The sequence below is a fragment of the Amphiprion ocellaris genome, chromosome 23 (genome assembly GCF_022539595.1).
Source record: "Amphiprion ocellaris isolate individual 3 ecotype Okinawa chromosome 23, ASM2253959v1, whole genome shotgun sequence".
In the NCBI taxonomy this organism is placed as follows: Eukaryota; Metazoa; Chordata; class Actinopteri; family Pomacentridae; genus Amphiprion; species Amphiprion ocellaris.
In genome coordinates, this window is record NC_072788.1 from 11,613,981 (window position 1) to 11,619,980 (window position 6,000).

Genomic DNA, 6,000 nt, shown 5'->3' on the forward strand with positions numbered 1-6,000 from the left:
ATGTAGTGAGAATTCTTTCATAGAGCAATAAACAGCATTAAAACGTGAAAATAAATAATGGAAGCAATATATGAAACTTAAATCTGTCTACGCTGAGTTTTCTGATAAACAAAATGTATCTTTACAAGACGAGTTTCTCAGCAAAAGGGATTATGTGTAGTCATGAGTTCACAAAAACTACAATATGCATAGTTTAAATTTGCTTTAAAAGGACAGTAATTGAAGGAGTGTTGTCTGAATTTATCAGACACCCAGAAACATATTTTGTCACCTTATGTGGCTAAATAATGTAGCTACAGATTTCCACTTATTAACTTTAAAATTACAAAAATGAAGATCATCTTTTCTGACTTGACGAATGAGTTAAAATGTAAATTTCTGCCGTTATTTTAAAAAGAGTTAAATCGTGCAGAGAATTTTGAGTTCAACTGGTGACAAACCACCACTGAGTTAATCTTCAGTGAAAATCTGGCAGCGACGGTGCTGGAACAAATGTGTTTAAAAAAAACTATTGAATATTCTAATGTTTAAAAACTGTGAAAATAACAGAAAATATCTGTAAAAGCTGATTGAAATTCAATCACCCGTTTTAAAGGTGAGGACATTATTTACAGTTCCGAGTTTGTTCCGACCACATTTGTTCCTCAAAGATGATTGTTCTCCACTATCCTTCAGGTTTTAATAATGCGTTGGACGGTTCTTAACCCAATTTTAGTAGTTTCAGCAATCTCCTTCGATGTGTTCTTTGCTTGATGCAGGCCAATAATTTGACCCTTCTGAGACAGATTAACATCCTTTCCATGACCACAGGATATGTCTACCGACACGGTTGTTTTAAAAATGAGAAGCTCCTCACAGCATCAGCTAGGGTTGAGTAAGTCGTTGCAGCTGAAACATATTGATCACTGTAGTACTTATCCAATGGAAGTCTCTTACCTATTTGCTTTGTTAAATCCAAGTGGTGACTTTTTTTTTTTTGGACAGGCATTGTAGTTTCATTCAGTTTTAGATGTCCGGTCTCCCAAAAATGTCCACTGACAGTTTTCTACAATTGGACAACCTCAATATCTATGCAAATGTTTGACTCGCTTCTGGTCAACATACTTGATTGTTTCATGACGTCCATTCAGTTGTAGAGATGCCATGTGTCGGTTTAACAAATACTTTCCCCTCTGTATTAAAAAGAACAGAGGGAATTGAATAAAATATCCTATGCTGCCTTTATATTTTTTTGCTCAGTATATGTCGAACCTCCATCACCATGGTTGTACCATAAACGTGGATAAGAAGTGTGACCAAGCCTAAATGGAAACAGAAAGCTCATTTTATGTTAATCACACTACCTCAAGGACATACGGGCCTATTATCTACTTTAAAGCATCTGCACCCATTAACTGAGTAAATACACAATTACTGTCATACTAATTAACATATCATTTGGCCCCGTCTTTAATTCTCAAAGAGCCACCATCTCCTGTTGCCACGTTACTGTGACACACAAACCAGCAGATTAGCATTTTGTGCTATAGAAGTCGTTTTGCCCTTTTCTGGAATGCAAAGCCATTTTAATGTGCTTAATGATGTAATTAGTCGTTCTTTTAAAAAAAAAAAAAAAGCAGAGGCTCTGATGGCTGATGAGTTTCATGAACTGTCACATCCAGCAGAGAATATATTCATCTTGTATTCCTCGAGGAAGCACAAGCTGAACTCGAAACGCAAGCTGCCTGTTTTTGTAACATTAACATGTAAATTAATACTTTTTCCCCCCCATGATTTTCTCGTTATTGTTTGTAATTCAACAAAACAGGGAAAATCTGTAAACTAACTGTTGAAAAAAGATTTTTCAGTTCTTTATATATATATATATATATATATATATATATATATATATATATATATATATATATATATATATATATATATATATATATATATTCTTTAAAATTAAAGCAAATATTTGTAAACTATTTGTTCATTGCTAATTTAAATACAATAAAGGTGGAATTTATAAATGTTGATTAAAATATAGATTTTTAATGTGAACGTTATTTAATGTTTTTTATGGTTTATATACAAATGGATTTTTTTTTCTTTCATTTTACTGGATATTATCTGTAATTTACTAAAAGAGGGAAAATCTATAAAATCTCAGTATTTTCAGTTTTTAAAATACATAATATTACTTTCAAATAATGGCAAATATGTATGAATTAATGATGTTTTTCCTGACTTTAATACTAGAAAGAATTGTGTAATTTATGATGATTTGGCATGAAAGGCAATAAATAACAATGAAAGGCATTAAAATACAGCTCAAACATGGTTTTTTGTTTGCTTTTTTTTAAAAATTAACATCATTGTGACTTGCCTTGACTTGCTTGAGGCCTGTTTTTGAGCTGTAAACTCGAAAAGTGCAAAGCTGCTGTTGGAGGGATGATCTTTAAGCATGTGGTTGAGCGATACTGATTAGTCTGTCAATTCATAAACATTGAAGCTCACTGATTGTTAATCCTTGGGCTTATTCTTAATTTAGATTCTTCCGACATTATTTCCGGCACCTAATTTGCCCTGCAGCTTTTAAACAATACATAGAAATTTTGTATCAGAATGTGCAGATCAATTGGTAATGGCGTGCTGTGACTTTTGGTAATGATTTGTCGTATGATTTTTACAAAAATTGCAAAAAACTGCATTTAAAAATCCCTATTGAAATGAATGGGAAGTCGGCCTGACAAGTGCCATCTTTGGAAGCCTGTAGCTATGGCAGATTTTGCAGTAGAAACTTAATTCAAAGTTTAAATGGGTCACAAGGCTTTGAATGTTATTCCTCCAAATCCATATTTTGATATCTTTTACGGTTTGTATGCAGTCGCAGTTTTGGTTTTAGGAATTTTTTTGAAAATCCAGACTTTTTCGTAAGCTAGAGTGGGTCATGTCACCACTATCAGTTGCAGTTAACATCATCTCATTCTCACAGTTTTTACTCTACATGAACAACTTGTACGTAACAATGTGGGGATTTCTGTCCTCTTTCACCCAGTGTGAGACTCATTGCTGTAGGACTTAAATTTTTTTCATAAATCACCTCAGCGCTTAGAGTGTGTCAACCAAAACTCTCATTGACTCCCACTATATTGGAGTGAAATGAAAGTGAAGTGAAATTCAGAAATGAAGGGCCAACAAATCTGTATAATTCAAAGTACGAACAGAAGTAACAAAGTCACACAATCCACGACAACTTCCTGCTCTTTGTTAAAACTTGTTAAATTATGTGCTGTGCATGAAACTCAGGTGTCAGTGGGTAATTATCGGCGCATTCTTCCAGTGTTGCTTCTAAATTTAAAGTGTAGTCTGCCTTCATTTGCCTTTGAAAGCCATCAGCTCCATAGACGTTGTGCCATTATGCCATCACCAGCCAGCGACTCCCTTGAAGTTTACTTGAATCAATATTTCAGTGCTGAATGGCAAGTTTGTCCTCAAACAAAAATAATTTACCCTGACAACCTGGACAAGCGTTAAGACGGTTAGAGGAGGTTTGTCCTCCTCAGAGCCCATTAAAAGTGTTTTAATGAAGCAGCCCAGGACCCCCCACCAGCCTTTCATACAATGCTCTGTCACCTCATTAAATCCTGATGATGCTCAGCGTTGTTCCAGGACCGTTGGGTTTCCTCAGAGGACCACCAGGCACTGTGGGGGCACCACTGGGGGTCTGCCAGTGCCAGCTGGACCTGGTACCGAGACATGATAATGGCATCACTGCTTCCTGTTCACATCACCGCTTTGCCACTTAGAACTGCTCCGTAATGGCCTTTATGGGCTGCATGAACAGGACAGCAAACAGAGACATCCCAAACAGAATAGTAAGCAGGCTGGAGGTGGAGTGGTGTAAGAGGACTTTAACAACGTAATATTATTTAAAATGTATGTTGCATATAATAAATACTAACTCACATGGGCCAAGCTGTGCATGATGTCCACATAAAAAACTATATTTTTATAAATGAATTTTTTCTTTTACGGTATTTTAACATAACATTACAGTTTTACTGTATATAAATTAGCAAAAAATAATTAAAGAAATTATTAAACAGATGTTATTTTTTTGGAGGCAAAAACTATTAGGAATTGAGAATTAGTACATATTTTTTCACTGTTATTTTACAGATCTTTACTGTTTTATTACATTACAGATAATGGAATAAAATCACAGAAATAAGTATAAATCTACATGTGACTGCAGAACAAAAAAACTATAAATAATAAAAATATTCTTTACAAATAGTATTTTGTTCTCTCACAAATCTGCTAAAAATAGAAATTTACAGATAATTGATTAAAAAATATGTAATAAACAGACAAGCCAAAACTGTACATAATGGCACATCAAAAATCCATGTTTTCACACATATTAATTTGTTCTTTTACCATGTATTACTGTCAGTTACACAGCTGTACTTTATTTAAATTTTCACCATTTTTGAATATTCTTTTTGGATATTTCCTGTTACTGTCACATTTGCTGAATTCTATTTGTTATTTATCTTTAACATTTAAAAAAAATATTACAGAATTCCACAATTTTAGGAGATTTTTTGTGGCACTTTTTTCTTTTTTCCTTGTTTTTTTTCTTTTTCTTTTTACAAATGGTTTAACATGCTTCATTTAGTATTTATTCTTTCCTAAATTTTCTACCACAATATTAGGTTATAGTTGCCTTTATCATGACTGAGTTTCAATTTATTTATATTACATGTTTAGAAGCAACCCAGAGTTGAACAAAGAGCAAAAACACAGAAAACAGGATTAAAAAGTTGCCAGCTACATCAGTTCTTAAAAAACAAAGTGAGGGAATAAATTGTTATTTTTTGAACCTCAATATAAACTACAAATAAACATAACAATCATTTTTTCCCAAATGTCACAACGGAGCCGATGAACAAATTAAAAACCATTTTCTCTTGTTTTCCTCTGAAATACATCATGTCCAGTGGAGAATCATTTAATAAATTGATTTCTAGAGAAAAGAAACCATTTCCTCTGCTTTGTATTAAGCTATTGTGAGTAATATATTGCCTTTGTGTCAAATATACAAACCGTCGCAGCTCCTCGAATTCAGAGGCTCAACGCGAACCATGAAAACAAGCAAATCATGTGGCTGTTATGAGCCTATATTGTTTTTCAATTTGAATTAGTGCCTAAATGAAGCATTATGATACATGCACACAACCTCTCGGTTTATTATCTGCAGCCTTTCTGCAGCCGCCACTGTTTTAATCACATTGAGGTTTAAGCAGAATAAGAAAACAAATGGGGATGCTAATTTTAACAGCTTTCATTCGACATTCGTCTCAACCAGGAGGTTTATTTAAGGCCTGTTTCTATTTCATGTCTGCTAAAAACGCAATTTTCCTTCAGTAGTCACAGTTAATTCCTTCAGTGCAGGAAAACACATTGGCTGTTTTTTGTAGCTTTGCACAGACGAAAATTGTATCCAGGTACGTGAGGACATCGCAGTGCGATCCTGTGCTGTTTGAATGTCATTTACTGAGTTAGAAGCAGCTTCATTCTGCTTTGTAATGTCGTAAAGCAGCATGTAGTTGAGAATCTGAAGCTTCCCTCAGGAAGGAAAATCTGCAGTTCTTTGATGAAGGAGGTGGAAACCTGCACAAATTCCCAGGCAGGATTATTGGAGTGTGATTGGAGCGAATTTCCTGTCTTCCTTTGCTGGTTTACATCATTCGTTTGCCCTCATTTACTGGTTAAATTTTTACTTTTAGAAGAGATATAGAAAGATAACCAGTTGATGTTATTTGTGCAACACATTTTCCTGTAAAATTACAGCCACAGCTTGTTTAGAACCGTTAATTACTGTAAGATTTATTGCTGTATTTCTACTGTTGAATGAAAGGTTTCCAGTAAAACATTGACACCTGTGGTTGCCAGTATTTTACTGTTTCTCTAATACACTGTAAATCATTTCCAGTCCCTCTGCTAAAAATA